Raw genomic sequence first — 21,529 nt, forward strand, 5'->3', positions numbered from 1 at the left:
TGATATGATCATATGATACTAGAAAGGGTACCTATAACAATAAGATTTTTTAAAAAAGAATTTGAAGGAATAAGCAAAGACAAAAGAAATGATCACTTTTACAGATATTGCCTTACCTAGGAATTTAGAAATGAAACTAAAATTTGTTGAAACCACTAATAAGTTCAACAAAACTGCAGGATATAAAATAAATTCACTTATATTTTCAACATTTTTGTATGTTACCAAAAATAAGTAGCAAGAAGAAATAGAAAAAATGAATTCTATTTAAAATACCTACAGGATATTTAAAATACTTGAGAATCTACTCTAAAGATACACACAGGAGACTACAAAGCAGTCAAAAGATAGACCTAAATAACTGGAGAAGTATTAACTGGCCATGAGTAGACTGAGCCAATGTAATTGAAATTAAAATACCACCTAATTTAATTTTTTTTTATCAAATGCAGTATCAAACAACTAATGTATTACTTTATAGAGCTAGAGAAAATAGTAACAAAATTCATCTGGAGAAACAAAAGGTCAAGAATTTCAGAGAAAATTAGGCGGGGGAGTGGTGTAAGAAGGGCACTCAGTAGCACCAGATCTCAACGAAGTGTTATCAAAACAGTTCAGCACTGGTTAAGAGAGAGAGAGCTTTGTCAATGAACAGAAGCAAATGAACAGAGTAACCTAGTATTTGGTAAAGCCAGACTCTAGTTAATTGGGGTAAGAATTCCCTATTCAGCAAAAACTACTAGAAAAACAGGAAAGCAATTTGGCAGAAATAAAGTATAGACCAGCATCTACTGGTGTGCTGGAACCAGTTCACAAGAGCTGATTCTTAAATTTTTTTCGCTGTTAAGTATTTATGCCTCAGAAATTAGCGAGTGTGACATAATCAAGATTTGATTTATTGTTTTGTTGATTGTTTAGACTTAAAAAAAAAAGAAAATGTTAATAATGAAAATTAAATTTAAGAGTGTGTCATAGGTACTTTTTTTTGAAAAGCTGATTGGCAGCACACCACTGCCAACACTGAACATGATATACCAAGAACACTATAAATGGAGGCATGACTTGAATATAATAGTAATATCATAAACTAATTAGAGAAGAAGAAATTACATTTCGGAGGCATGAGTAGTTGATGAATTCATGACCAAACACAGGATAGGAAAAATTACAGTACATAATATAGACAATTTTAATCATTATTAATTAAATAATAATAATAATTAATTAATTAATAATTAAATAATTGTTGTTATTGATTATTTGAATTAAATTCAAAAGTTTTTGCACAAATGCAATGCAATTAAAATTAAAAGGGAAATAGATAACAAAGGGAAAAAAACTTTTTGAATAGTTCTGCTAAAAAGATTTCTGAGGAACTAATTCAATTTCACAAGAATAAGAGCCATTCTCTAATCAATAAATGGTTAAAGGATATTAATAGACAGTTTTCTAAGGAAGAAATCTAAGCCATAAGGAAAAGTGCTTAAAATCACTAAATAGAAAAATGGAAATTAAAACAACTCTGAGAGTATATCTACTACTCATCAGATTGTCAAAGTTAACAAAAATGGAAAATAATAAATCCTGGATGGACTGTGGGAAAACAAGCATATTAATGCACTGTTGGTGGTGCTATGCATCAGTGCAACCATTCTGGAAAGCAATCTGGAACCATGCCCCTCAAATTACTAAACTATGCATACCTGGTTGATCCATTCTTTGACCCAATAATAAGCCTATAATCCAAAGATAGAAAAAAGGATCCATATGTGCAAAACTATTTATTTATTTATTTTTAATTAGTTAATTTTATTTATTTTCAGTGTTCTACAATAACTACCATATAACTTAGATTATAATTTTCCCTTCCCTCCCCACTAACTCCCCCTCCTCCTTGAGACAGCATACAATTTTGTATAGGTTCTACATATACATTCCTATTAAATACATTTTCACTATAGTCATGCTGTGTTGAAGAATTAAAATGAGTGGGAGAAATCATCTAACAAACTAAAACGCAGTACACACACACACACATACACACACACAAATGATCTGCTACATTCTGCAAATGAATTCCATAGTTCTTTCTCTGGATGTGGAAGGCATTTTGCCTCAGAAGACCATTCGGAATTTTTTTTAAGTCCTTGCATTGCAATAAAGTTTCAAGTCTACAAGAAAAAACTCTCACACACTGTGGTCATTGCTGTGCACAATGTTCTCCTGGTTCTGCTCCTTTCACTCAGCATCAAATCATATAAATCTTGCCAGACCTCTCTGAAATCTTCCTGTTCATCATTTCTTATAGCACAATTGTATTCCATTACATTCATATACCATAATTTTTTCAGCCATTCCCCAATTGATGGTCATCTCCTTGATTTCCAGTTTTTAGCCACCACAAAGAGTGCTGTTATAAATATTTTTGTACATGTGGGACCCTTTCCCATTTTTATGATCTCTTGGGGATACAGTGCCAGAAGTGCTATTGCTGGGTCAAAGGTTATGCACATTTTTGTAGCCCTTTGGGCATAGTTCCAAATTGCTTTCCAGAATGATTAGACCAGCTCACAGCTCCACCAACAGTGTATTAGTGTTCCAACTCTCCCACATCCTCACCAACATTTATCATCTTCCTGTTCTGTCATGTTTGCCAATCTGAAAGGTGTGATGTGGTACCTCAGAGTTGTTTTGATTTGCATTTCTCTAATCAAAAGTGATTTAGAGCATTTTTTTTCATATGACTATAGACATCTTTAATTTCTTGCTCTGAAAATTGCCTGTTCATATCCTTTGACCATTTATTAATTGGGAATGACTTGTATTTTTGTACATTTGACTCAGTTCTCCATATGTTCTAGAAATGAGGCCTTTATTGCAGACATTAGCTGTAAAATTTTTTTCCCAGTTTTCTACATCCCTCCGAATTTTGGTTGCACTGAGTTTGGTTCTGCAAAAACTTTTCAGTTTAATGTAATCAAAATTATCTGTCTTGTACTTCATGATGCTTTCTATCTCTTCTTTAGTCAAAAATTCTTCCCTCCTCTATAAATCTGATAAATACACTATTCCTTGCTCCACCAATTTGTCCATAGTATCAATCTTTATACCTAGATCATATACCCATTTGGATTTTATTCTTGTGTACGGTGTCAGGCATTGGTCTATCCCTAGTTTCCGTCACACTTTTATCTAGTTTTCCCAGTAATTTTTGTCGAACAGTGAATTCTTATCTCAGAAGCTGGGGTCCTTGGGTTTATCAAACAGCAGATTGCTGTATTCATTGTCTACTGTGTCTTGAGTACCTACCCTATTCCACTTGTGTACCCTTCTGTTTCTTAGCCTCTACCAAGTGGTTTTGATAATTGCTGCTTTATAATACAATTTGAGATCTGGTAGCACTAGGCCACCTTCCCTAGCATTTCTTTTCAGTGCGAAAGTATTTATAGCAGCTTTTTGTGATAAAAAAAAACCAACTGGAATCTAAGGGGGAGCCTATCCATTGGGGACTGAATAAATTTTTCTCTGTAAAAGTAATGGAATACTACTGTGTTGTACGAAAAGATGAAAGGGAGTTTCAGAGAAACTTGGGAAGGCTTATAGGTACTAGTGCAGAGTGAAATAAGCAGAATCAAGAAAATGATTTATAAATAAACAACATTGTAAAGAAAACCAAGTTTTGAAAGATTTAAGGACTCCAGTCAACAAAACCATCAGCCATGGTTCCAGAGGACCAGGACTGATGATGAAACATGCTACTCGTTATCTGACAGAGAAGTGATAGACTAAATGTGAAAAAATGACAAAAATTCTTTGGACATAATTTTTTGGAATTTGATTTGATTGACCATGCTTATCTATATAAGCGTTAAATGCGTTTTGTTTTTCTTTGTTTTTGCAGTGTTTGGGGAGGGGGGAGATGGGAGGGAGAAAAAGTAAATTAAAATGTTAAATCTAGCTATGTCTACCAAAAAGCTTATGAAATTTAATGAATTTTAATATAAGGATATTTTTTCAAGGTTACTGATTTGTTGTTTTTTTGGCGTTTTTTGTTGTTGCTGTTGTTGTGCACTTCATTAATTCATTATTTCTCTTTTTTGTTGATAAGTGCCCACTAAACAATAGTGCTAACCTACAGCAGAGATCAGGGATACAATACTAAATAGACACTATAAGAATGCTGTCCTGTTTATTTGGTCTGTTGGATCTTCACACCTAGTGCTCCTGAATAGGTGTTAGGTCCAATCATGATGGAATTTGATCCCCTACCCCACCAGGGACCCAGATTTATTTTTATTTCCTAAATGGAGAGAAACTGAAATTGAAATCCTCCTCTTTTCAAAGCCTCTGAGAGACATGAAATTTTACATGATGACTAAGTGTTAATAATCTTCAACAGATGAAAGAGACTTTGGTGAGCGTCTAATTCAACTTCCTCATCTTATATATAAAGATATTAGTCCCAGAGAAGTTAAATGATTTGTCCAAGATCCCTCAGGTGAGTGAGTAATATATTTGAATTCAGGTTTTATGATTCCAATTCCAGAGTTCTTTCCAAAAGTACACCCTTCCAACAGCTGCCCCTTCATGTTCTTAATTAACCACAATTACATTTTTCACCCTATGAGTTATCTTTGGCTTTCTTGTCTCTTTTTTTGGGCAGGTAGGCACAGTGGATAGAGCACTGGACTTGGAATCAGGAAGACCAATATTCCTGAGTTCAAGTCAGGCCTCAGACACTCACCAAGTGTGTCTCTCTCAAAATGAAAATGATAAGACCTTAGCCTGAAAGGGCCAGGGTCTCACATGGCATCCTGGGCCATCTCCAGCCATCCTGATGAATATCAGGCCACTGGACCCAGATGGCTCAGGAGAAGAAAGTGAGGTTCGTGATCTTGCATAATCCTCCCTCACTCAAATCAAAGTCAGCTGCAAGTCATGTCATCATCTTGATGCCTTTGTCCTCTTCAAGAATGAAGGACAAACACAACAACAAGCTGTGTGATCTTGGCAAATCACTTAACTGTGTTTGCCTTACTTTCCTCATCTATTTAATAAGCTGGAGAAGGAAATGTCAAACTACTCCAGTATCTTTGACAAGAAAACCCTAAATGAGGTCACAATGAATCAGACGTGACTCAACAACAATAAACAAACAAATTTCCTTTTTTACCTAGCTCCATCTCAGATTGATATTCATAGGACTCACCATAATATTCATCTTCCCCTATAAAAGTTTGAGTGGGCTGAAAAGGGATTAGAATGGGCCTGATTTAATTAAAATGGTCAGTATTAGGGGAGAAATGATTAGTATAAAATAGAATTGAGAGAAGCCTCAGAAATCAAGCATTTCAATAACTTACTTGATGTTAAAAATATCAATTCTTGAATCAAAGGAGCTGGTTTTGAATCCCTGTTCATCCATTTCTTCCCTTGAGCAAATCATTTCACCTCTAGAGTCCCCAGGTTCCTCACCATTTAAATGATGATATTGAACTATATGATTTCTAAGGTCCCTCCTCACTCTAAATCCTATGATTCCATGGTCCAAAGCCTCATCTTGCCTTTACTTGAGGATTCCCAGAGATAAGGAGAACATTCCCTTGTTGAATGACTCTTCCTTAGATGGACTCCATTCTCCCTCTTTGCAAGTCCAACCACCACTTCTTATTCTGCTGTTTAAGAACATAAATAAACGATTTCTCTTCCATGTCATAGCTCTCTCCAAATATCCTAGCCACTCCACTCTTCCTCAAAAGTCTTTTTTCTAAGTTAATTATTCCCTCTTTCCTCAAAGGATTATTGATCTCCCATGATTTTCTTTAGGATCCCCTCACCATCATGGTCTTCACTTTCCTCTGGCTACACTCCAGTTTTTCCAAATGCTTCTTAAAATATGGCAAACAGACTGGAACACGATACTCCAGATGGACAGTACAGAACAATAGGCAGCCTGAGATTACATTCCTTTTGATGCCATGTCATCATTAACTCATATTGAACTTGCAATCAACTCAAACTCCTAAGTCTTTTGCACATAAACTGCTGTCTTGCCATCTCTCCCCCATTCTGGACTTGTACAGTTGATTTATGAATCGCTATGCTCCAAAGCCAAAGAGAATTTTTTTTATTATCCTTGAGTTTTTATATTATTTATATCTCTTGTCATCTCCCCTTAGCTTAAGTAATTGCATTGACTGGGTAATCATCATCTTTAATATTCAAAGATGAATCTTCTGAGTGACTAACAATACATTTAGCGTTAGAATTGCCCTCATCATTATTGGATTAGCCCCATGTTTCAGAAAAGGAACTAAAACCAGTGATTATGGTTTTTGTCTCTGGTTGTCCATGACATCAACCTCAAGTATTAAGGATGGTTCCCAAATAACTCTGAAGTAAAGAAATAACTACTGAGTTCCAGCTACACACAAGAAATATGTTGGGACCTGTGAGAAATGCAATAAGTATAAGACATTTTCCAAATTCATCAATGAGTTTGCAATCTAATATTATGTACATGCTTTAAAAGTTCAATAATACAGCACAGGCAGAAACACAAGTTGGATCACAAGGCAGTGTTTACAGCAGTGATCAAGGAAATGTAATCAGATACACTAAAAAGGACACTAGTCTGGAGTCACATGTTCAAGTCCCAGCTCTAGAACAAATTTGTTGTGTGACCTTGGTAAGTGAATTTCCTTCTGTGTGCCTCAGTTTCTCCATCTGTAAAATGAAAACCTTAACCCAAAGAATCTCTGAACTTCCTTACAGGTCTGACATTTTAGGATTCTATTCCTGATGGGCAGCCCTTCTCATGTAATCCCAGGTTTGCTCCGCTAAGACTGAACATTCTGCCATTAACTTCCTTCCTTGTATTAGGGTGGAAGATGCATGAACTCTTATCTTTCTAGATAAGAAAGGAAGAAAGAGGAGGAATAAGTTATCTCTGGCACACATATACCCCCAAAGCTGAGATAACTCTTCATGTGGTGGGCACATGTGTGTATGCCAGAGGGTTGTTCAAAGTTTTCATGAAAATAAGGAAATGACTTAAAGTGGTTACCTCTGAGACATAACAAAGCAAAAAAATTGAAGAGAGAGAAAGAGCATAAGTAAAAATGTCAGCACCAGAGTCTGGTGTTTCTCTCCATCTAGTGTTTTTCAATAAATTGGGGGTAAGGGTGAGAACCTCTGGATTCCTGGCAAGTTGCTCAAAGAAGCTATTCATTCAAATGAATCTGCCCTTAGCTCTGATTCCTCAGAAACTCATCTCCACAGTTTTGATCTCTGCTATTGAAATGACTCTGACTCCAGATGATTGTTTTCTTCTCAGAAAATCTGACTTGGAACAGTTGAGTTTTTAAAATTATTATTATTTTTGATCCAGTGATCAAAAGTTCTGTAATTTTTTTCAGTATAAGAGATTCCCAGTACACTAACTTCCTCTGCAGAGAGAGATCAGTAACTCATCTGTAAATTAGAGACTTAATCTTATGGTTGTCAATGGTGATAGTTAATATTTGTCAGTCAAGAAATGAAGCTTCCAAAGCCAGCCATCTCTTCTTTATGCCAAACCTCTGCTTTATTTTTATATTGACTGCAATATAACTGTCATTCCACCAATTAAACATCCAACTGAAAGGACAATTTGTGCTTCAGGATGAAATCTGGAGGACAAAAGAAGAAAGGCTAAAATATTTTTAACATGCGCAGATGAATGACCTTTGAGGTAAGTCAGGAGATACAGCGTCTGAGGCTGGCTCAGTTACTCACCAGCTGTGTGACCTGAGGCAAGTCACTGCTCCTCTTGATACCTCTAATTCCATATCTGTGAAATGAAGGGTTTGCAGCAGGTCCTTTCTACATACGGTGTTTTGTGATTCCATCAATATTTTTTTCCTTTAAAATATATATTAAAGCTATGATGTAACTTCCTTTTTTTTCCTTTTTTTCTTCCCTCTCCTCCCCCCTAGAGATGGCTATCCTTATACATGAGTATGTGTGTGTGAGATATATATGTAAAATTAGTCTACACATCCTTCTATTTATCAATTCTTTCTCTAGATGCAGCTAGTGTCTTCTTTCATAAGTTCTTTGTATTAATTTGGGTATTTATAATAGTCAAAATTACTTGTCACTCAAAGTTGTTCTTAAACCAGTACTGCTGGGGTGTTTGGGGTGCGGGCCGGGAGGGTGCGGGGGGAGCGCGCGGGGTGGCCGGCCTGGGTAGCATGGGGCGGGCGGGCGCTCCGGGGCCGCTGTCACGAGCCGGCTCCCGGCCGGCCTCTCGGGGCTTGAGCGGAACGGTGTTGTCGTGTCCCCGGACCCCCCGCCATGAGGCCGCAGCAGGCTCCCGTGTCCGGCAAGGTCTTTGTCCAGCGGGACTACAGCGGCGGCACCCCGTGCCGGTTCCAGACCAAGTTCCCCTCCGAGATGGAGAACAGGACTGACCGGCAGCAGTTTGAAGAAACTCTAAATAACCTTTGTGCAGAAGCAGAAAAGCTCGGGGGCCAATCCTACCTTGAAGGCTGCTTAGCTTGTTTGACAGCATCTTTTTGTGCATAGAAACACGTTATGAGACGGTTCTGAAGAAAATCACCAAATATATTCAGGAACAGAATGAGAAGATTTGTGCTCCACTGGGTCTCCTTCTGACAGACCCAAAGGAGAGAGGACTTCGTGTTACTGAAATTACCATTTATGAAGACAGAGGCATGAGCAGTGGAGATGAACCGTGGAGTCTAAGAGTCCATCTCACAATGCGACTCTCGCTACCGCCTCTCCAAGCATCATTCCTTTGTATCTGCTCCCGGAGCCACGGTGCCATTCTACTCCAAGGACTAACTTTCTAAAATTTCGCTCCTGGGGTGACATCTAGTCGCTCAGCATCCACTTTGTGTCTTTAAACTGTGTAGGACTCTGTAATCTTTGTAGTTATTTCTGCGAAAATATAATGAAGCATTTCACTTTTTAAATTCAAAACAATTTAATAAAATGAGTTGTGTAAATCAGCCCAGTTCCAAATACATCTCTTATCTGCCACCAAGACTATTGGTTTTGCTCCGTATTTATACTGTCGTCTCTATCGGGTGGTTTTTTATTTTTTTTTTATTTCAGCAAGTCAAATCCAGATTTGGTTTCATTTCCCCTGAATTGAAGAATGTCTTTTCTTCTAGGCATGGTTTTTGATGAGGGGTAAGCTATGACTGTGGCCTGCTGACACATCTCCCAGACCTCAAGAAACTCACAGGATTACCAGAAGATCTGTTTCTACTGTTAGTTTCTCCTACTGAAGCTCATTGGAAAGATAATGTATAATGCACTTATTACTAAATGAACCAGTAAGTATTTCGTGTGATTTCCAGTCACTCTGATTCTCCTTGGAGAATTTTATATCATTACTGCATTGCCATGAACGTAGGGAGGGTGTAGTATGTGTTGCTTGTTTTATTAAAATTATGTAAGCACAATGAAGTGGATACTAAACCATCAGACCTATAGACATCCTTGCTCTGTGCCTTAATGTGTAATAAGCAGGTGTAATGAACATTTTCCTTATGGCTTTATTATAAATATAACATGGGGAAAATAATTTGGTAGGAATAATACTGTATGTGCTTATTTTTAACTATTTCCACTGGCAAAACTTAAGAATCATAAACCTTTCTTGAATTCAGTATTCAGGATGCACATAAATCTTGCAATTAGTTCAGATAAAATAATATGAATGTCCCCAAAATCTAACTTAATATTTTTCTTCTACCTTCATTCTTCATGACAGTATTTTCCAAGACTTTGAAATTAAGTTAATCGTTATGTTTTGAGAGTCTGTTCTTTGGAAAGAGCTAAGGGATTTACTCACAAAGAATGAAAGAATTAAAGTTCTATTCCCAGTGTTATTGTAGGTACTAATAATGGATCTAATCTTTCAGATTTAATTTCTGTTATGGATTTGTTAGTCATTCACCTAGATCCTAGAAGCTTGTTTAGTATTTTAATTGTATAAAACACTTTTTGTTTTTCTATAGCCTGTAACAGTATATCCGTCTGCCTTTCACACCCATTGAAATAACTTTACCCAAATATTAATGTGTTAGTAAAACTTAAACAAAAAAAAAATAAAAAAATAAAACAGTATTGCTGTTACTGTATATAATGCTCTCTTGGTTCTGTCCATTTTACTGTCATTATTTCATGAAAGTCTTTCCATGTTTTTCTAAGATCATCAAGCTCATATTTTCTTATAGCATAGCATTTTCATCACAATCAGACACCACAACTTATTCAGTCCTTCTCCAACTGATGGGCATCTCTGCAGCTTCTGGTTCTTTGCTACCACAAACAGAGCTGCTATAAACATTTTAGAATATATAGGTTCTTTTCCTTTCTCCTTACTCATCTTTGGAAACAGGTCTAGTAGCGGTATTGATGGGTCAAAGGGTAAACATTTCTTTAATAGAAGTTTCAGAAAGTACATTGAAGAGGACATCAAAGAATGAACCAAGATTTCTGTGTTCTCACATCATCTTCATGACCCCAGACCTTTTCTATCTTAGAAATGTAGTCAGGGTCAGTTCAAGAAACTCAGAAAACTAACTGGGAGTGCTCGCCTTCCTTCCTGACAGTAAAAGCCTCATCATGTGTTCTTACTGGATTAATGTTGCCTACAGAATATCTCCAGGACCTTTGTGACATCTCTGCTCCAAGACACTGTGCTAGGCACCAGTAATACCAAAACAAAAAATAAAAGTGTCTAGTCTCAAGGAGTTTATATTCTATTAAAGATGGTAGCATGTGTGTGCAATATACTTATATACCCATATACATACATATACTTATGTGTATATGGATATATAATGTTTATTACATATAATCAAGATAATAGTAATAGCTAACATTTAGATAGTACTTACTACGCCCCAGGCATTGTGCTAAGCATGCTAATAAGAATAAGAATAATTTTTATATAGCATTTACTATGTGCCAGGAATTGTGCTATGCTCTTTATAAATATTTTCTCCTTTTATCTTCACAGCAACTCTGGGTTGCTGTATTTTGTTGTTGATGTTGTTGTAGCTCAAGTGTTTCAATCTCGTCCAGTTTTTCATGATGCCATTTGGGGTTTTGTTGGCAAAGACACTGGAGTGGTTTGCTATTTCCTTCTCCAGCTCATTTTACAGATAAGGAAAGTAAGGAAACAGGATTAAGTGACTTGTCCAGGACCACATAACTACTAAGTGTCTGAGTCCAGATTTGAACTCAGGAAGATGAGTCTTCCTGACTCCAGGCCTGGCACTCTATCCACCAGGGAGATGCTATTATTATCCCCATTTTATGGATGAGGAAACTGAAGCAAACAGGTTAAATCACATGCCCAGGATCACACAGAAGTTGGTAAATGTCTGAGGGTGAATTTGAACTCGGATCTTCCTGACTCCAGGTCTAGCACTATGCCTCCTCATTTTAAAGTGTGAGGATGTTTTCTCTTCAGTGTCCTAGAACAACCATCTGAATGGAACAGAGTATAACAAACATCCTTCCTCATTAGTTATTTTTCAATTATTCTGCTCTATCAAGATAAGCAAATAAAAAACTAATGTATTTTCTGTTACACATATAGTTAATTTCCCCCAAAATCTTTGAGATCTGAATTTCATCTTTAAAAGACAATGAAGAATATATTACACTTCAGCTGAAGTAAAAAAGAAAAAAGCAGGGGTATCAATCCTAATCTCAGATAAAGCAAAAACAAAAAGAGATCTAATCAAAAGAGATAAGGAAGAAAACTATATCCTCCTAAAAGGCACCATAAACAACAAAGTAATATCATTACTAAACCTATGTGCACCAAGTGGTTTAGCATTCAAATTCTAAAAGAAGTTAAGAGAATTACTGGCGTAAATAGACATCAAAACTATACTAGTGGGGGACCTCAACCTCCTCCTCTCTGAACTTGATAAGTCTGACCTCAAAATAAATAAAAAAGAAGTTAAGGAGGTAAATAGAATTTTAGAAAAGGTAGGTATGATAAACCTCTGGAGAAAATTGAATGGGGATAGAAAGGAATGTATACTTTTCTCAGCAGTATATGGTATATACACAAAAATTGAACATGTATTAGGGCATAAAAAAATCTCACAATCCAGTGCACAAAGGCAGGAATACTCAATGCATCCTTTTCAGATCATGAGGCAATGAAAATTATATGTAATAAAGGGCCATGGAAAGATAGGCTAAAAATTAATTGGAAACTAAATAATCTAGTCCTAAAGAATGAGTGGGTCAAATAACAAATCATAGAAACAATCGATTACCTCATTCAAAAGGATGACAATAATGATACAATATACCAAAACTTATGGGATGCAGCAAAAGCAGTTCTTAGGGAAAGTTTCATATTTCTGAATGCTTACATGAATAAAATAGAGAAAGAGGAGATCAATAAATTGGACATACAACTGCAAAAGCTAGAAAAAGAACAAACTGAAAACCCCCAATTAAATACCAAATTAGAAATACCAAAAACCAAAGAAGAGATTAATAAAATTGAAATTAAGAAAACTATTGAACTAACAGATAAAACCAAGAGCAAGTTTTATGAAAAAAAAAACCAATAAAACTGACAAACCTTTGGTTAATTTGACTTTAAAAAAAGAAAGAAGAAAAACAAATTACCAGTACCAAAAATGAACAGGATGAACTCACCATCAATGAAGTGGCAATTAAAACAGTAATTAGGAATTATTTTGCCCAATTGTGTGCCCATAAATTTGACAGTCTTAGTGAAATAGATGAATATTAACAAAAATATAAATTGCCCAGATTAACAGAAGAGGAAGCAAAATACTTAAATAACCCTATCCCATAAAAAGAAATTGAACAAGCCATCAATTAACTCCCTAGGAAGAAATCTCCAGAGCCAGATGAAAATGGCATCGATTGGAAACAAGAAGGTTTTAGGAATCTGAGAGTTAGATGGATCATAAAATTTGAAGGAACCTTAGAGGTCTAGTCCAACCCTTACATTTTACTGATGAGGAAACTGAAGGCCTTAAAAATGAAAACCTGCCCAAAGTCCACTTAGAGATTTAAGTATTATAGACACATTCCCAATCCTATTGATCCTAATCTCACTCCAAGCTTCAGGTCTGCTCACACTCCTTTATCTTACGGGGCTACCAGGGGCTTATCACTATGACTTTTGGATATAACATGTATTAGGGCTCTCTACTCAAAGGTTCTCAAATACTGATGCCGCTGAATAGAAGGGCATTGGGTTTCTAAGGTCCACAAAATCTTAGGGCTTGGAGCACCAGTGGAGCAGGACAGTCACCTCCTTGTCACAATTCCCTAAAGCTCCAAAACCCAGAGCCACACTTCCTGACCCAGAAACAAAAATATAGTAACTGACAAGGCTTCACAGCCAATAGCCCAGCTCCTGCTCACACCAACTCACTCACTTATCGCTACTTGTTTTTCTCTGTCTTACAGAATCACAGAATTTGTAAGTTGGAAGAGACTTCAAAAATCATTTAGTCCAACACTAAAGGAATCCCCACTATAACCCATCCAAAAAATAGTCATCTAATCTTCTGGAAGACTTTTAAGAAGGAGGAACCCATCCCTTCACCAGGCAACCCAATCTACTTTGGACAGCTCAAATTATTAGGAAATTATTTTCTTGATGATGTCTAAATGCCTCTCTTTGCGACATCATTCTTTCTCGTTCTCCCCTCTCCACCACATGACAGCCCTTCAAATATTTGAAAACAGCCTTCATGCCCTCCCCTGAGTTTTCTGTTCTTCAGGCTAAAGCTCCTTCAACTCATCTTCATATGATATAGACAAGACCCTTCATCATTGTGATAACCCTCCTCTTTGGACTCCAAATTTCCATAGTCTTTAATCTCCAGTGCCCAGAACTGAACACAGTAATCCACATGAGGTCTGATGAGGACAGAGTACAGTGGGACTATCACCTCCTTGTGCCTGTAGACTATGCCCATCTCCATGCAGCTTGAGATCACCTTAGCTAGTTTCACTTGCCACAGCCCACTATGGACAGACACAAGCTGAATTTACAGCCCTTCTGACCCCTCTACATCAGCTTTGTCACTCTGACCACCACATTTTCTGTCTATGCTGCATCTCCAGGAATAAGACCTCCTAAGTCCGTGACAAATAACAATCACCAACATAAAGAAAAATGGTCTTTTTGATAGCCTACTGGCTATCAGAAATGTAAAGTACTTAAATATCACAGGCAGTTACAATCTCCTTTTGTACGTCATAACTATCTGCCTTTCAAGTTGGGAATACTCAAAGTCTAGGTGGTGCAGTGGATTGAACATGGACCTGGAGACAGGAAGACCTGAATGGAATCTGGCCTCAGATACTAGCTGTGTGACCTTGGACAAGTCACTTTTTCCTGTTTGTCTCAGTTTACTCACCTGTAAAATAAGCTGGAAAAGAAATGGCAAACCACTCCAGTATCTTTACCAAGAAAACCCCAAATAGAGTCGCAAAAAGTCAAACAGGTGAAAAACGACTTAACAACCAACAACATACCCAAAGTCTATCAAAAAGCAGATGTAAGATTAAAAAGAAGGCTTTGTGATTCCAAATCCAGAGTCCTTTCTGCTATATTATGCTATTTCTTTAGCAAAATCTGAACTAGCTTTGTATTTTTTACCTTGACTTTCTAAGAAATATTTCAGCTGTAGTAAAAGTCCATCTGCCAGCAAATTTTTATCACTGATGAACAAATGAATAGTGTATGCTTGTATGTATGTGTTTATTCACAGTATTTATTTATGGGGTATTTAGTTAACTGATGAATTTTTTCCTCATTAGACATATCCAGCATATCAAATGTTATTTGTGGAACTTGGAAGAATGATTAAAATGTTATTGTATTTACTCTTTTGACCCCAAGGTGAATTCTTGCCAAAGATGGTTAATATTTTTTTGATGCATCTGAGTCCCTAATGAGGACAGGTGAATAACTGAACCTGAACCACTAGATTTTAAATTCAAGTGTCCTTGAACTAATCCAATATAATTTCCTAGTGAACAGTTTTAATCATGCCGTTTTAATAACAAGTTCTAGGACTTGGGTACGAACGGCTCAGAAAACAAACAAAAAAAAAAGCAAAGAAAACTCAAGAAATCAGTAATCAGTTGACCCTTCACTGTGTTTCTAATTCCACTAGGTCACAGACTAAAATCTCACTTGAGTCAAAACAAAAATCAATTAATTACTTCCATTCATGTAGGGGCATATGGTTTACAAAGAACTTTACTATGACTCTGTATTTAGGTGAGGCAAATACCCATATCCTCATCTTTCAGATGGAGAAAGTGAGGGGAAGTGACTAGACACTGGTCACACAGTTTAATAAAGTGTATGGACCTATGTATATATTTCAGGGATCACACATAAAGACCTCCACTAAAATCCTCAGTAGAAGTGACTGTTCTTGAACAGTCTGACAACTTTTCCCAAGCTGGAAAAGATTTGAGGGCAATGACCAATACTGGTTTTAGAGGAGAGATGATAAAATACTTCCCTCCCCTTGGTAGGGACATGAGCTACTACTACAGAAGCATGATCTTGTATATACTGCCAGATTCAGTCCCTCTTCTGGTTTATTTCATAAATGAAATAATATTTTAAAGTGCTTAGAACAGTGCTTAGCACATAGTAGGTACTTAATAAATGTTTTATCTTTTCCCTTCCCACTCCTCATAAATGGTTTTTCATTGTAATAAACTTCAAGAGGAGACAGTGGTAAATATCAGAAAATTCCTCCTTCCACTCCTTTCTTAGGTGAAGAGGTATGCCTACTTGCCATGGTCAACCCCTCTACATGTATACATCTTTTATCCCATCACCTCCAGTCTTCTCTAGCAATTTGCCCCCAATATCTTTCCCATTCTCTCTTGTCTTCAGTCTCTCCCTAAATACTGGCTCTTTCCTACTGCCAAAAGAAAAGCATACTCATGCCTCCCCCAATCTGAAACAACAGTCATTTGATGCAAATATCCCCACAGTTATTGTCCCCGTGCAGGAAACTCCTTAAGAAATCTGTCTATAATTAGTTTTTGCCCTTTCTCATCTTTCATTCTGTTGTAAAACCCACTGTAAACTGGCTTCCAACCCCTTCATTCAATTGAAACTTCCTTCTCCAAAGTTACCAATAATCTCTTAATTGATAAATCTAATGTTTTTTCTCAATCTTTATTCTCATTTACCTCTCTCTAGCATATGACACTATTGATCACATTCCCTCCTCACTCTCTCTTCTTTAAGTTTATATGACACTGGTCCTCCCTTCTATCCATATGACCACTCCTCACTCTGCTTAGAAGGATTGTCATCCATGTCACATCTACTAACTGGCTAGCTAGGTGGTACAGTGGATAGAACACCAGTGTAGGAGTCCGGAGAACCTGAGTTCAAATCTCACCTCAGACACTTGACACTCACTAGCTGTGTGACACTGGGCAAGTCATTTATCCCCAATTGCCTCATCCTGGGTCATCTCCAGTCATCCTGATGAATATCTGGTCACTGGATTCAGATGACTCTGGAGGAGAAGTGAGCCTGGTGACCTGCATAGCCCTCCCTCACTTAAAACAAAGTCAAGTGCAAGTCAAGTCATTATTTCTCTGATGGCATGGTCTTCTTTGTCAACAAAGGACAAACACACACTAACTTGGCTATTCACCAAAGTCTTGGACTCACTTCTTTTTTCCTTTTCTACTATCTCATTGGGTAATCTTACTTATTCTTATGGTTCAATTACCATTTCTATGCTGATGATTCCAAGATCTAGCTTCTCTCCTGAACTCCAGCTGCCTTCTCAAACTGGTTGTCTCATGGGCATCTCCAACTCAATATATCCAAAATAGAATTCAACTTTCTCCAACCCCTCCTCCCACCAAAATTCCCTGTTACTGTTGAGGGCACTACCACCTTCTCTGTCACTCAGGCCCACAACCTCAGTGTCATCATCAACTCCTTATCCTCACCCACCCCCAGGCCCAATCTGTTGTCAGTCTTGTCCTTTCTACCTTTACAACATTTCTCACATATGTCTCCTTTCTCCATTCATACAACCCTCATCATCTTTTGCCTGGATTACTTAAATAGTCCCCTAGCTTGCCACCCTGCCCCAAGTCTCCTCTCCAATCCATTCTTATCTCAGAAGGAAAGAGGAAGGGAATAAGTATTTACATTCTTGCCTCCTATGTGTTAGGCATTGCGCTAAATGTTTTTACAGATATCTCATTTGATTCTCATAGCAACTCTGCAAGGTAGGTGATATTATTTTTTGCATTTTACAGTTAAGGAAATTGAGGCAAACAGAGATTAAGTGACTTGCCCAGGGTCACACAATTGGTAGGTATCTGAGAATATATTTGAACTCAAGTCTTCCTGACTCCAGGCCCAGCATTCTATCCACTGTACCATCAGTTGCTTCTAGCATCATATAATATAATATCTGACCATGTTGCCCCCTACTCAATAATGTAGTGGTTCCCTATTACCTCCAGAATCAAGTATAAAGTCCTTTTTTTACTCCAAAAGTTCTTTGCAAGAGAGTTCCTTCCTACCTTCTAGTCTTCCTATACTTTATTCCCCTTCACAAGATCTATGATTCAACTACACTGGCCTATATTCTGTTCCTCACACAAGATACTCCATTTTTGAACTCCTTATCTTTACCTTGATTGGACATTATGCCTGGAATTCTCTCCCTCCTCACCTCTGCCTCATAGTTTACCTGGCTTCCTTCAAGACTCAGTTCAGTCATCACTTTCTACAGCAGGTCTTTCCTAGTCATCAAAGCTTTTAATGCTTCCCTTTCTGTCTACCTTCCACTTACTGGCATATGTCTGTATATATCTCCAACATACCAGTTTTATTCCCCGTCAGAATGTGAGCTTCTTAAGGGCAGAGTCCTTTGTTTGCCTGTCCTTTTATCCTCAGAACCTTACACTGTCTGTGTAAAGGTTTTAATAAAAGCCTGCTATAAATAACATAAAGCATCAACAAAACTTTTTTTAAAGGAGAAGGAAAAAAGAACAAAGTCTTCTCACACAGCCTAATGATGAATTACATTTCTGTCCTTCAAGGGACACTAAAGCTAAGTGGTTCATCACCAGAAGGCTGACCACCAGGTGATGACTGTTTCTAGTCACCTCCTAAAACAAGGAAGGATCAAAGTTTGCAGCATGGGGAAGAGGGTCCACATCAATGCAATCACAGATCTTCTGAGGAAGTTTTAAAGTATTATCTGGTCCACTGAAAGTCAAGCAAATTATACATAGGGAAAATTTAAGGGAAGGATGCAATTGTAACTATAAAATTCCCATGGAACACAACATTATTTCCTTAACGTACAGAATTTTCACATTTTGTTCCTTCCCCTAAATAGCCTCTTCCTTCACACTTAATCATTGTCATCCATGGAACCACCATTCACCTACTCTTCCATGTTGGTGACCTTGGAATTATCTTTGGTTTTCCCTCCCCTTGATGTCCAAAATGTCCCTTTACTCCCTCTTTGCATGTTGACTCCTTACCCATTCTTTAAAGCCCAACCCAAATGATACTGCTTTCATTAAGTCTTTTCCAATGCCCTTTTGGTAGAGAACTTGCCCTCAGACCTCACAAAACATTTTGTTTTAACATTTTCTAATATGATGTATTATTTTATAATTACTTATGTATATATCCTTATGAGAATAAGAACCACGTCACCTTAATTTTCTATGTTCCCCATGTGGGGAAACTTCTTTTTTAGGTCAACTAAAAATATTAAGAAGTAAATATTTCTCCAATCTAAAAGCTTTGCTAGACTTTTCCCTTTTCTTTTAGAAAAGTAGGAAAAATACTCAGATTGAAAGCACAGGACCTGGAAATTCAAATTTAGAATGAGAAAACCTCTTGTCCAGTTAAGCCTATTCCCTTCCCCCATCTCTAAAAGGGATTAGCATTATGACTGCCCAAAGTAGGACCCTCTTTCCCTGTTTCCTTAAAGGATTGATCAGAGGAAGGAGATCCCCTTGAGTACTGAAAATCATCTACGAACCACTTGATAAGAATCTTTGAGAGGTGTGGTCAAAGGAAATAAGTGGTTTTAGAAGAATAATTCTCTAGGTTCATTCCTCCCACCCCTCAAAAGAAATTAAACGGTATTTGAAGAAGTAGAATGTAAATGAGGGATGTGCTTAAGTGTTTAACAACCGTCCCTCTGACAATGCAGGGCACACTTTACACTTTAAAGTTTAATCTGTTTTAGTCACATTTTCTCCATTGCTTTCTGAAGTCTAGACAATCAACAAAACAATCATTATAATTTGTAACATTAGCTAATTTCCAGGAGTAAACACTGAAATTGAACAATTAACCCTTGTGAGAAGGTATGAGTTGACTCCAGCATATCTCTCACTCAAACTGTGTCATATTAACATTTTCCTTGTGTGAGATTCCTATAAATATTACTTCAAAATTCCTTGGGTTAGTACAAGGGCATGAAGGAGCTTTCTCGTACTGGGTGTGCTTCTAATTATCCAGACTTCAATACCATGCTTTATCTGCAGTCTCACATTAGAACAGCTATCATCCCCTGAAGCCTTCTTATTCTGAAACATTCTTCTGCTACCCTGGTCTGCTTTTCCCATTAAGGAGTTCCTCCTAGGTCCTCCATTTTAGAGAAGGGCCCAAACTAGCCAATTTTTATTTCCCTAAGCCATATTTCTGATTTTCTGCAGTTCAACACCATGCCTAATCTACAATCTTACCCTGGAAAATCCACCATTCCTTACAAGGCTACAGCCTTCTCATCCTAGAATAATTTGCTATACTCCCTCTTCTATTGGTGAGTGTTTTCCAGGGCCTCCATTTTGTAGATGGGTTCAGACTGGCCAGACTTCATTTCTTTCCTAGCTGTGTTTCTGTCATTCCAGATTTCAGCACTATGGCCCTACGTCAGCTACCTTCTCAACCCCTCCCTCTACCCCATTAGATTGTAAGTTCTTTGAGAGATTGTCTTTTTGTTTGTCTTTTTAGCCCCAGCATGTAGCACAGTGTCTGGCAATTAAAAAATATTTGCTGCTTGGCCTTGCCTCTGCTAGTTTGGACCTCTTTATCTTTCTGACCTAGAAATGCTTGAGTTTAGAATAATGGCCAATTAAATTGACACCAATTGTTTTAGGCATACTTTGCCTAAACTGCAGAGAGCAGTATTGATATTTGCTTCAATATCTAGTATCTAGGTCAGTAATCTGCACAAAGTGGATGTTTAATAAATGTTTGTTGAATGAATTAACCTGGAGGCTGACTAGGAGACCCTGGACCATGAGATTCTTGCCTCAGCCAGTATCACAAAATACTTTCTCCAGTCGTTGCGGCTTTGCCTCTTTGTCTGTAGTATTGAGACATGACTGATGAAGTGAAGAATAATGAGGAATGCAAACAGGCAGCAGATTAACATTAGGGTGATGGGATAGATAGGGCACAATGGCCTCACTAAACATCTAGGCAGCCTAAACATTGGAAATACCAGTCATAGACTTCAAATTTATCATTAGTTATGTTTTCCATCTTAAAAACATGAAATAAATGAACCATAAGAATAAAACAAAAATCAAATTTGAGCTTTGAGTTGCTGACTTATTCCATTTCATTTATTATTTCATGTTTATTCCTGAGCCAGGCACTTCGGAAGATAGAGAGGAGTATCTGTGTGTATGTGTGTGTGTGTGTGTGTGTGTGTGTGTGTGTGTGTGTATCTGTGATATCACTGGTATAGGAAAAAAAAATCTCCTATTAATTCAGATCAGTAATTCACGTTGCTCTTATCTTATGGCCCTAGAGACAGGTTTCCACACCCATTGTGAGACAGGACTTGAATCCAGGTCTTCCTAACTCTGAGGAAGTCTCTCTATTATACCAAGTTGCCTCGATATATCAATTTAAACATTTTTTGAAGTACCTACTTTATGCAAGGTGAGAAGTAGAACAGTCTAGTAGATAGAGATCTGGCCTCAGCATCAGAAAGAGCTGAGTTCAAGTGCTGCCTTTGACACCTACTATGTGACCCTGGGAAAGTCATTTCTTTTCACAGTGCCCCAGGCAGTTCTATAATTATAAACTGCAGAATAAGTGCTGATTTGCATTAATAGAGTGAATTTCTTAGAATTCCATATATCAAAAAAATCATGTGATACATACACACAGACAAAATTAATTGATTGATTAGATAAATTTTTTAAAAATAAAAATGATCAGGCACTATTCTAAGTCCTGAGAAGTACAAAAATAACAATTAAACAATCCCTGTTCTCAGGGAGCTTACATCCTCTCAAGCAGACAAAATAGGTATCCAGATAAGATCATCTGAGGACGGAGAATGCAAACAACAGGCAGATCACTGAATTCTTCCCATAAGAGGTGATACCTGAGCTGAACCTTCAATGAGGAGAAGAATCCTGAGAGGAGGAAGGAGGGCATCCC

The 21,529-nt window shown here is 37.3% G+C and overlaps 1 pseudogene; it reads left to right on the forward strand.

Annotated features, from left to right (window-relative positions):
• The first annotated feature begins 8,337 nt into the window (after window positions 1-8,337).
• Window positions 8,338-9,018, forward strand: LOC140527129 (golgin subfamily A member 7 pseudogene; annotated as a pseudogene).
• Window positions 9,019-21,529: the final 12,511 nt, after the last annotated feature.

The sequence above is a fragment of the Notamacropus eugenii genome, chromosome 1 (genome assembly GCF_028372415.1).
Source record: "Notamacropus eugenii isolate mMacEug1 chromosome 1, mMacEug1.pri_v2, whole genome shotgun sequence".
Lineage (NCBI taxonomy): Eukaryota > Metazoa > Chordata > Mammalia > Diprotodontia > Macropodidae > Notamacropus > Notamacropus eugenii.